The 12,791-nt window shown below is 44.5% G+C and overlaps 1 pseudogene; it reads left to right on the forward strand.

The window, feature by feature from the left end:
- Positions 1 to 12,791, forward strand: part of LOC127414331 (attractin-like protein 1) — a 491,512-nt pseudogene that overhangs the window by 216,986 nt on the left and 261,735 nt on the right.

Genomic DNA, 12,791 nt, shown 5'->3' on the forward strand with positions numbered 1-12,791 from the left:
GAACAACAATTTCAAAGTGTTCTCCACCCACACTGTTTGCGCTGCTAGCATGTGAAAGGATAAAGTGAATTCAGCAGCAGACCTCATCCCCTGCTGCACTCTGATTAGTCTTGTTCAAGTACTGTTGTTCGTTCAAGGGCTCGGGTTTAAAGTTGATGTTTAGGGTTGATGCTAAATGGTCACGGTCAATTTGAGCTAGTCTGTTTACCAAGTGTCACTTAACTGAATCCTAATCATAAAAAGCAGCACCAGTGTCAGAAAAAAATAGCAATATTTGCCCCTGGAACTTATTTTTATTTATTTACAGCAAGTTTTTTATTTTTATTGTTGTCTATTTATGTCAAGTAATTTTAAATCAAACTGAACTTGATATGCCTAGAATAAAATATGAGGAAATATGCAAGATGTTAAATGTTGCGCCAACATTTCACATTTTGGGCCATTTTTTGTCACAATCTATGACATTCTGTTCTTTAGTCCTGGTCAATTTTTAACCTTAGCAGTTGGAACTATCTTTTTATTTTATTTATTAATTGTAAATTACTAATTGTTAAGTGCTAATCTATCAAAGGTTATGTTGATTCCTAAAATAAAAAACTACAATCCAGTTATTGCTTTTTCATCTTTTTGTGCAATGAAATCAATGACAGTTCTGTGTTTTCTTGCCTCAACAGAGCTGATATTAATTTTGACCCACTGGACAATCAAATCAATCCTTAGTCTTCCTCTGTCTGTTGCTATTTAATCATATGCCATCTTAACAATTGAATCGGACAAGGTTACCTTCAGTTGCGAACTGTCAAAAAGTCCTTCATATCACAACTGCTTCTCTCTCCCAAAAGATGTTCTATTGACTTTGCAGAATAACACAAGACAAAAAATAATTGCAATGATGTTGAGACATTAGCATGACATGAATATTAAGTATTTTTGCCAAGCAAAACTTTTGGCAAATAATCACTTTCAACAGCTTAAAATTCCTCCTGATCTTATGCTTATACAGTTTGACACATGGTTTATCGTAATTCTAAACACAGTTTGTGTTTTGTTTTCCACCTCACTAGATAATCTTCTGATAGACTACCAGGTCACCTTTAGTCTGCTTCAGGAGGATGATCAGCACTACACAGCCATTAACTTCATGGCGACTCCAGAAGTGTTCAGTGAGTTTGCATTCTGTGCCCACAATCACTTCAGTTTTGAAGTGTGTTCACTAATAATAGCAAACTATCATTTATATATTTAAAATAATGTAACATTGGTTTATTAAAATCTCAAGTAAATGTTTGAAAATCTCAGTTTATTGTAAAGATGTTTACTCATCAAGTCTCATCAATTATGACTGATTTTGTGTTGGCATGAAAGGAAGTTTAATTTTCTTTTAAACAACCTGCAAAAAGGGGGCCTGGGTAGCTCAGTGAGTATTGACACTGACTACCACCCCTGGAGTCACAAGTTCAAATCCAGGGTGTGCTGAGTGACTCCAGCCAGGTCTCCTAAGCAACCAAATTGGCCTGGTTGCTAGGGAGGGTAGAGTCACATGGGGTAACCTCCTTGTGGTCACGATTAGTGGTTCTCAATGGGGTGCCTGGTAAGTTGTGCATGGATCGCTGAGAGTAGCATGAGCCTCCACATTCGGTGTCTCTGCAGTGTAATGCACAACGAGCCACGTGATAAGATGCATGGATTGATGGTCTCAGAAGCAGAGGCAACTGAAACTTGTCCTCCGCCACCCGGATTGAGGTGAGTAATCGTGCCACCACGAGGACCTACTAAGTAGTGGGAATTGGGCATTCCAAATTGGGAGAAAAGGGGATACAAATCTTTTAAATTTTTTTAAAGATTTTTGCATTTAAATTAAATGACAATTTTCCATCAAATTGAACTAAGTAATGTTGAAATAGTATGCATATTATGAAATCAAAATAATTGTGAATTATGTAATTAAAACTAATAAAGAGTATGAACTTTTAAAGTTTAATTAAAAACAAAAATGGCATGGTAAACGGCAATGCAGCTACATTTACTTTGGCATTAACTGAACTGATTTTATACTGAGAATTAAATGATCTTTTAAGGCATAAGTTTATAATGTCAGTTAAAGCTAGTCTAAATGATAGTAATTTGGGCAAAAATGTATGTAAAACTCTTTATTCCAGCTCTTCAAGAACCTTGATATGTCAATTAATGCATCAAACAACTTCAACCTTAACATAACATGGACTATTGGCTCAACATGTAATTGTGCTACTTCTTTGTATTTCATGTCATATTTCAGATAAAAAGGAAAGAAGACAAAAATTGGTAACAGAAAGAAATTTTATTTTAAAACGGTTCTAGCCGAGGAAATATAAAGCAGCTATTTAAATCAGTTTGTCAGGGCATTCATGAAATGCTTGGTGATTTCAATTAAGATAAACATATGCCTGTGCCAGGGCAATATCTTAGGCAAAATACATTTTCATGTTGTTGCTTTTTAAATAAACCTTCAGGACAAGTAGATATATGGAGTGCTGTTACAGATTGTCCTTTAGGCTCAGATAAACCAGACACCCCAATCTTACTTTAGCCTTCTTCATTTTGGTCATTAGAAATGTACGTTAGATAGTGTTTGAGCTTAAATTTCATTGTCATGAGAGCATTGTAATGAAAATATTTAACACTTGGCTCAAGACTTTTTCAGATAGTGGTTAAGGGTTACTGGAAAAGCCCATTTTGCATTTTGATGAATTAACTGGCAGTTTCTCTTTCTCTGTATGGGTCATTTGGGAAACATAAATATAGACTGACTGACATGCATGTTCATTTGTGGTTAGAAATTGCTTTATTTTGACAGACCATCCATTCATTATCAACTCATAAATCTCTTCAAACCCTTTTGCATGGCATCAAAAAGCTCTTAGAAGTTCTGTAATTTTTCCAATACTTCAACTATTGATCCTGTTTTAGCCTTAAAATAAAACTGCTTATGGTGGCACAATTTTATTACAATGCTATGATATGAAACTTAGAATAATTGCATTATTCAGATGTTTTATAGTTGGAGGGTTGATCAGAGTATTCTGCCATATCTAATCTTTCACTGAAAACAGTAAGCCTTGCAAAGGGTTTTGATTTCAAGCATTGTTACTGGCTGACATATGGTTTGCTGATGCTGTATTTTGTGTCCCTGCAGCGGGTACAATCTCAGGGGAGGAATTCCCCATTGTGTCCAAGATTGACATCAAAGAATACAGAGACAGTTTTTCTTGTGAGAAATTCTCTTTTCTTGCAAATCCCAACATCACATTCCATGTGTACGTCAGCAACTTTTCATGGCCAATCAAAATACAGGTAAGATCTACTGCCCAATTTCCTATAGTCCTTTCCAAAATCAGCCTGTTTCAATTTCTCATTCATATTTAATGGAATGAAAAATGAGTGCATAAAACTTAGTAAGGATTGATATGCAATTGTTAGTTTATGGAGTCAGTAAAGTAATGAAGAGTATTGTCCATGTTCTGATGTGCACAAATGTTTTAAAATATTATAAAAAAATTATCTTAGAACATATATTTTTATACTTGTAGAAATTTTAAGTTTATTAGATGTATACACTTATACAAAGATAGGGTTTGTTGATATGGATACAATATGGCTTATCTAAAGTTTAGCATCTGGCTCTATACTTCTTCACTTTGAGACTGATTGACTATTGATGAGAATTTATGGAAGCTAATAGAAGACAACTGTTGACTGATAAGCTTTTAATTTAGAACAAAATTAAGGTGTTGTAATCATTTAGAATAATTGATTTGGTGTTGAAATGAAAAGAAAATAGGTATTGATCTGCATGTTTAATTCCATTATCTGATTCTTTGTTTTACACACAATTACTGTCAAAATTTTAAATGCTTCAGAATGGGGCCTGGGAAGCTCAGCGAGTAAAGACACTGACTACCACCCCTGGAGTCGCAAGTTAGAATCCAGGGCATGCTGAGTGACTCCAGCCAGGTCTCCTAAGTAACCAAATTGGCTTCACATGGGGTAACCTCCTTGTGGTCACTATAATGTGGTTCTCGCTCTCGTTGGGGTGCATGGTGAGTTGTGCGTGGATGCTGCGGAGAATAGAGTGAAGTCTCCACATGTGCTATGTCTCTGCGGTAACGGGCTCAACAAGCCACATGATAAGATGTGCGGATTGACGGTCTCAGATGTGGAGGCAACTATGCCATCACGAGGACTTCGAGCGCACTGGGAATTTGGCATTCCAAATTGTGGAGAAAAAATCATTCACTTGATGTTGTGTTGATGTAGTGACACTAAGGGTCCCTATACAAAACGCCATGACTAACTGAACTGGGACTGGCGGTGTGAGACGGGCAGACCTTGTGTGCCTCATAGCCAGCGCACCCAGCCGTCACGTAACCTCCCCCAACACTCTTACAGGTGTCACACGGTCCCCTGCACCTCGGGGACGGGTCGATTGCCCAAAAATAGGGACTGGCTGACCCAGCCGCAGTCTCTTCTCCTTTTTTATCCCCAAAAAAGAACGAAATGGTTCAGCTGGGGGCCATATAGTGGTCTGTGTCGGGGGGTGTCCCTCCTAAGGGGAGCACACCGCGGAGACCACACCCTGCCTGGAGGGGGGGTATTTGAGTGGAAATACGTCACATGGCCTTACCGAGTTTTGTCAGGAGTATCTCATGTGAAGAAGTCCCGTGGTAGGTCCTACCCGAAGGGGGAGGAGCTCTACAAACACGGTGACCAGAGGCAGAGGGACCTCTGCCCAAGGAAGACACGGTTTACCAACAGGGAAACCATTTTGCAGAAGATACATCACACGGGGTTATCTACGGGCAACCAGCGCATGTGGAGCACCTACCCCAGCACAGGGCCTAGTTAGCACACATACTGGGCCAGCAGCGAGTTTCTCCGAAAACCCGCCTGCCACAGGGTTAAGGAGGAATGTCATCCAGGGTCCACAACTTTGTGAACACGACTAGGAGTCAAAGCGCATGTCTTCACCTCAGGGAGGGGAACGGTGCGATGCGCAAGCGGTACACCCAACCAGCTGTCCCGGAACTTACCTGCTCATACCTGAAAACACACGGGACGAGACCGGCTCAACCCGGAGATTGTAAAACCTCGCAAAGGTGTTGGGTGTTTCCCAGCCTGCTGCTCTGCAGATGTCTGCTAAAGATGCGCCATTGGTCAGGGCCCAGGAGGCCGCCACACTCCTAGTAGAGTGGGTTCGTTGCCCCAAGGGGGGTGGCACGTCCTGAGCGTGATATGCCACAGCGATGGCATCAATGACCCAGTGGGCGATCCTCTGTTTGGAGACAGCACTCCTTTTCCGCTGTCCGCCAAAGCAGACAAAGAGCTGCTTGGAGCTTCTAAGGCTCTGCATGCGATCCAAATAGATGCGTAAAGCATGCACCAGACACAGCAATGCCAAAGCTGGGTCTGCCTCCTCCTGGGGCAGCACTTGCAGGTTCACCACCTGATCCCTAAACAGGGTCGTGGGAACCTTGGGCACATAGCCCAGTCGGGGTCTAAGGATCACACGAGAGTAGCCTGGACCGAACTCCAGGCATGTTTCGCTGACAGGGAACACCTGCAGGTCCCCTACCCTCTTGATGGAAGTGAGCGCAGTCAGGAGGGCAGTCTTCAAAGAGAGTTCCTTTAGCTCAACTGACTTCAGGGGCTCGAATGGAGCTCCCTGTAGGCCCCGAAGGACCACAGAGAGGTCCCACAAGGGGATGAGGTGCGATCTGGGGGGATTCAACCTCCTAGTGCCTCTCAGGAACCTGATGATCAAGTCATGCTTCCCCAAATACTTACCGTCTACTGCATTGTGATGTGCCGATATAGTGGCTACATACACCTTCAAGGTGGAGGGGGACAGCTGCCCCTCCAGCCTCTCCTGCAGGAAGGAAAGCACAGATCTGACTGCGCATCTTTGGGGGTCTTCGTGTTGGGAAGAACACCACTTAGTGAACGGACACCACTTCAAGGCATACAGGCGTCTCGTAGAGGAAGCCCTGGCCTGAGTGATCGTGTCTACCACTTAGGTCTTCCACGTCCCATCCAAGGGCCATGTAGGTTCCAGAGGTCTGGTCGCAGGTTCCAGATGGTGCCCCATCCCTGAGAAAGAAGGTCCTTCCTCAGGGGAATTCACCAGGGAGGGGCTGTCACGAGAAGCGTAAGGTCCGAGAACCAAGTCTGGGTAGGCCAGTAGGGTGCTACTAGGATGACCTGCTCCTTGTCCTCCCTGACCTTGCACAACATCTGTGCAAGTAGGCTCATTGGGGGAATGCATACTTGCACAGCCCTACGGGCCAGCTGTGTGCCAGTGCATCTGTGCCGAGGGGAGCCTCAGTCAGAGAATACCAGAGCGGGCAGTGAGAGGATTCCCAGGAAGCGAACAGGTCTACCTGCGCTTGACCGAATCAACTCCAAATCAGCTGGACCACCTGGGGGTGGAGTCTCCACTCTCCCCTGAGCGTGACCTGCCGCAACAGCGCATCTGCTGTGCTGCTGAGGTTGTCCGGGAAGTGAGTGGCTCGCAACGACTTGAGCCGCTGCTGACTCCAGAGGAGGAGACGGTGGGCGATTTGCCATATTTGATGAGAGCTCACGCTGCCTTGGCGGTTGATGTATGCTACCATTGCAGTGTTGTCTGTCCGGACCAACACATGCTTGCCCTGGATCAATGGCCAAGCCTCCACATGGCGAGCAATACTGCCAGTAACTTGAGGCAGTTGATATGCCACTGCAGTCGCGGGCCAGTCCAAGAGCTTGCTCTTATTCCAGTTGACCCGAAGCCCCAACCGGCTGAGGTGCCTGAGCACCAGGTCCCTGTGCGCACACAACAAGTCCCGCAAGTGAGCTAGGATGTGCTGAATAGCCTTCGTCTGTTGTTTCACTGCCGAGAACTGCTGGGCGAAGTGCTCGACAGTGTCACCGAATAGGCCAACCTGGGAGATGGGGGCGTCAAGGAATCATACCTTGTCAGCCTCCCTTGACTCGACCAGTTTGAGCCAAAGGTGGCGCTCCTGGACCACCAGGGTGGATATCGCCTGCCTGAGAGACCGCACCGTGACATTCGTCGCCCGGAGGGCGAGATCGGTCGCTGAGCGCACCTCCTGCATCAATCCCGGGTCAGAACTACCCTTGTGCAGTTCTTTGAGTGCTTTGGCTTGGTGCACTTGCAGGAGAGCCATGGCATGCAGGGTGGAGGCAGCCTGTCCAGCAGCACCGTAGGCCTTAGCCGCTAGTGATGACGTAAGCCTACAGGCTCTGGACGGGAGCCAGGTGGTGGCGTTCTGTGGGCAAAAGTGCACCGTGACCGCCTGATCCACCTGGGGAATCACTGAGTAACCCCTAGCCGCCCCACTGTCAAGGGTAGTGAGAGCGGTGGAGCCCGCGAACCGGGTCCAGGCAGTAAAAGGTGCCCACCACGATCACGTGAGCTCATCATACACCTCCGGGAAGAAAGGAACCGGGGCACGGCCGTGAGCGGCACTCTAAGCCCAGGAACCAATTGTCGAGCCACAAGGGTTCCACTCCAACCTGACGCCTGCAGCCGCCCGGGCAAGCATGGCTGCCAGCTCCGCGTCAGCCTGCGAATGGGCTACCGCACCCGAGGGTGGGAGCCCAGCCGAGTCCTCCACGTTGGACTGGAGGAGCCCGCTCTCCGACGCTGCTATCGACAACTCGTCCTCTTTGTGAGCCCCGTATGAGATCGCGAACTCGCCCTGAGACCAGCCGGCAGTCTCATCCCGGAACTTGACTGGGGCGAACGAGCGTGTTGGGGAATGGGAGGTCCACGGGGGTATATCCGGCAGAGCGGCTTCCATTGGGGTCCCCAAATCGCTCCCAGTGCTAACTGACGCGACCTCAAACCTATAGGTAGAAGGACCGTGGTGGGGAGATGCTGGGGTGGCTTTCCCTCTGAAGAAGGAAAGCCACGACCGCATCGTTGCCAAGGTCATGTTCTCGCAATGAGGACACGAACCGCCCACGAAAGATGTCTCCCGTGGGATGCACCCAAACACGTGAGACAGCGATCGTGGTCATCAGAAGCAGAGAGCAACCAGGAATAATACACAAACAAAAAGGTGTCTTGAAAAAGACGCTTCGAAAGTGCCACTCTTTTAGTAGGAAAATATACTCTTTGTGAGGAAAGAATATACTCTTTTAGCTGCTGAAGCACCCAGGGGCATTCTCTGCACAGCGCTGGTGCAAGAGGGGGAGAAACCAATGTAATGCACCGTAAATCCAAAAGCTTCACTGGATATTAGAGGTGAATGGATCGGCAGAGTAATTCAGCTCGCTGAACACAACCGCTCGGCTCAGAAGAGAAAATCTGAATGAGTGGTTGCAAGCCAGCTCCTTTTATATGCAAATTCCACTCACCAATTCCCATTGGCCTTTTCTCAAAGATCAGAGGTGTTTGGGGCTCCCAAGGGCGACCCCCCTAGTGTCACTACATCGACACAACGTCGAGTGAGTGACAGATAGGGAACAAGTATTTTTGCAGGCAACCACACTTCCGGGTTCTTTTAAGCAGAAGCCTTATATGGTGGACATAAGCATAGCATAGCTTCAGTTTTACTATATATAAAGGGATATCTGTGGTTTACAGTCAAGAAGAAGTTCTTTCTGAACAATTGGCAAAACAATTTTTATGTACAGTATGTATGTTTATGTATGACATGTACCGGTAACAGGTTGATGAATTCACATCCTCACACTTATAACACATTTGTAAAGCCTCAGAAATGTGGCATATAAAAATGAGAACTTCCATCAGACGTGCAATATGCGTCTTCTCAAATGACAAATCCACAAACATAAAATTAAAAAAAAAATGACTTCAATACCAAGTTACTTAGTGCGTTCAAAATAAATCTAAAGATATAAGTTTAGCATATGCTACATTACATACTTATTATATTATTTCTAGCATATAGCATATCCTTTCACAAACAGTGGCTTATGCGCTGCAGTGGTGGAGATGGGGTCCCGCTAGATCTTCCAAGGTGGTCTTGTTTATATAAGATCATCGTTAAATTATATTTGGTTTCATATCTGTCACAGCTATTTGCTGTTGGAGTTTGTGTGATTCCTTCTTGAAAAGTTGAAATCTACCAAAAGCAGCTGCAGGTCAATTGGGTCTAATAAATAAGTCGCAATAACAGTGAGGGTGATCTTTGATAGCCTATATCATAATTTGTCAAATACTGAGTTTGTCATGATACAACAATCCTGATGGAAATGTAAAGAACCTAAATCTCCAATAATATATAAAAAACAGGGGGTTTCAACCCCACAAACAGGGTATTTTCAACTCAATTTGAAAGAAGCGGACTGTAACAGGTAAAGATGGGCAAGGAGGAAGCGGGAACCAGCAGACATAGACATAAAGTCAACATAACTTTAATGAGATAAACAAACTTAAACATAACATAAAACTCACAGACAGCGCGGCCATGTGCGTCTCTCTCTCTCTCAAACTGGCATTCCCGGCTCCTCTTTATCCCTCTCCCGCTGATTGGGCTGATTCTGTGCCGGGCATCCATCGTTACGGCCCGGCCATGACCTCCTCCTCGTCACACTCCTCTGCTGCCCGATTCAGGCCGGGGAAATCTCCGGCATGACGTACTACCCTCCCTTCCTGTCCTTCTGCCGGCAGGTCTTCTCCTCCTCTCTGGAGCCCTGGGAGAGACCAGGGGAGGGAGAGGGGAGATGGAAAGAGCGAGGGGGGTGGGGGTGACAGAGAAAGAGAGAGAAAAAAATTGCTCGCCGGTCCCCGGACACATTGTTGCCTGGTCCTCAGCCACTCCTCTGCCCTCTGGTGGACGATAGCCACTCCTCCCCTGGTGGACGGCAGCGAGTCCTCCGACCCCTGGCAGACGGTAATGGCTTCTCTGCTTCCTCGCGGACGACAGCAGTTCCTCCGATTCCCGGCAGCCGGCAGCGGCGAGGACTCCACAACACATCCTCCTCATTCCCAGGTTTTGGCACCAATATAGCGGGTAAGGATGGGCAAGGAGGAGGCAGGAAGCGGCTGAGCAGTCAACAAAACTTTTAATGACATACACAAACTTAACATAAAACACACAGACAGCGCATCCATCGTTACGGCCCGGCCACGACCTCCTCCTTGTCACACGGCCATTAAAAGCAGTTCTTTTCTGGGCTGCATAAAGAACCCAGAAGTGCCTGAGAGGATTGTTTGTAAATAGTAACTTCATGTATCAACCAATCACCATCCAAAACCAGAGCATTCTGTTTTCTATTGCATGTATTTTGGTACATACTGCAGGTAAGTGTTGGTGTATTGATGTGCTTCCTCACTTCCTGCTCTGCTTATTATAGGTGAAGGTTTTGGACAGAGCAGGTGGTGCTGCTTGTAGTCGGGCCCCTGACTAAGCCAGCAGTCATCACTCTTCCCAGCAACCCTCAGTCCGAACCTGTTGTGCTTTATCTGAGAGTGCAACTGGCCTGTTAGCATCAGCGGCGTATTGATTGTGGCTGTGAATCATTCCCATTAGTGCAGTTTTACCATACCCACATATAGATGAGATAGTAACATGAGCCCTTAATTGTTCTCATCTGGAGGCCAGTAGCACAGTCATCTATAGACTTCTGAGTAGCCTGAGCAGAGCGGTTCTTCTAATCCTGACCCTGATCACATCTGATGGACATCCAGTCATGATGTCTTTCAAACTGTGTTGTAAAGCTTTCAAAATAAAGTCATGTATCTCTTCAATTTATTGGCCTATTTTGTGAATGGAGAGAAAATACTTCCTCTTGCCAGCCACAGTGAGTGATGTTCCATATTCCTTTTAAAAGGCATTTTAGAGAGAGAAAAAAAGTTCTGGCTCTCAGATTTGTACTGGTGATTTTAGCCAAGACTTGCATTTTTGTGTGCAATAAAAATGCAACTCTTGAGGTCTGTGAGCATGCTGTGCACAGTGACTTTCTCCCAGAGTTTGCATATGAAAAGCTCACTTTGTTTATACAAAGTGAATCAGAAAGATTGCTAAAACAGCTAATGCTTCAAATGTGCTTTCAATTATTTTCTGTGTCTCATCCACAAGGGTCCAAGGCTTATTTAACTTTTGTGCTCATGCCTGTCAGTGAAGGTTGTGCGTGGTTGCAAGCAAATATAATACAACAGAGTATTTCATGTAGTCTCATTAATGCCGTTGCATTTGAAAAGGGCTTACTTTATATGGGTTAATAGTGTAGGTCAAGGCTGTTGTGTCCCATCCACACAGGAAGAAGCGGGGATGAGGTATGTGTCGCTGTTGGCCCTGTGGCTGAAGTGGGCTGCTGACAGACTAGTGATTGCTATCACAGTTGGAGTTGTGTGCTGAATTCATCAACGTCAGTCTTTACATTTCCGCTGCCTACAGTCACTCTCTCCTTCCCTTTCACTCTTGATCTCTTTCATGTCACAAATTGGCAGAGATTCTCCAGTTATAACATATCTCACCTCTCGTTCACCTTCTGAAAAAGAACAAACAAGAAGAGAACAAATAAGCAGATGTATAAAATACTTGAGGAGTGTCTTATTTTTGCTTCTTATTTCAAAACATCCTTATGTCTGGATATATGGATGAAAATGAATTTATTTGTATAGACACACTACAAGTCAATATTTTTGACACACTTGACAGAATAAATGCTTCTCTTGACCTTAAAATACTTTTGACAAATATGCTTACACTAATTTCTTTACCAAACTTACATTTTTTTACTTTTTTTTTTTTTTTTTTAGTTGGATCAGATAGTGAGGGTAGAGTAGCCAACAAGTACTCAGCATACATGGGAACTGTTTAAAAATCATCCTAGGTTGATACTTTTTGAAATGTTTTAAGAGAATTCCCAGAGTATACAGAGATAGACAAAGGGAGGCTACTTTAAGAAACTAATATATAAGAGATTTTTGATTTTCTTTATATTTTTGGTCACTATGTAATCCCCTAAATTCTATTTGTGTTATCTTATTAATCATATATCTTTTATTAATCCTAAATCCATTTTAGTGGTTTAACATTACCTGGTGATCAGGTTTAATCCAGATCAAATAAGGCTGGTTGTTCAAAGTCATTAATGGGTAATAGTAGGAGAGTCGAGACAATCATGTGTAATGCTGATCTGGGGGAGGCTGCTCAGCTTGGGAATGGCTACCCCAGTAATAAAACCATTTCCTGCCCTCAGTTGCTCTGCTCCCCCAGGGTGATCTCCCCAGTCTCAGGATGACATCAGCTTAGAGCTGAGGCCTGGTTAGAGGGCAGAGCAAGCGGGGGTTTGCCTATCCTAGTGGAACAGACTAATGTTTAGTCTGTCATAATGGCCCCATACCTCACCCTTCCAGAATTTCTCAGTCCTTCTCTGTTCAACCCTTTATGTGTGTGAGTGCATTAAATATTATTATTATTATTATTAGGATTCCTCCGGTAGGAGGAAACCTATTGTTATTGGTGGTTTTATTATTATTATTATTATTATTATTATTATTATTATTATTATTATTGTTGTTATTATTCTCCTTGTGCCCCAATATCTCAAAAAGTCACAATGTGAATAGCTAACTTGGCTAAGATGTTGTGCTGGTAAGTGAACAGTCAGAGGTTCAAATCCAGCCATAGCTGTAATTATTTGTTTAAGATTCAGACAGAAAGACATGTTTTTTCGGATTCCTCCATCGGGAGGGTTTAACCCCAACCCTCTACTGATCAATTTGTAAATGATTTGCCATTTTGAGGAGGAATCCGCATTGCTGCTTGCAGCTA

Source organism: Myxocyprinus asiaticus, chromosome 23, assembly GCF_019703515.2.
Source record: "Myxocyprinus asiaticus isolate MX2 ecotype Aquarium Trade chromosome 23, UBuf_Myxa_2, whole genome shotgun sequence".
Classification (NCBI taxonomy): Eukaryota; Metazoa; Chordata; class Actinopteri; order Cypriniformes; family Catostomidae; genus Myxocyprinus; species Myxocyprinus asiaticus.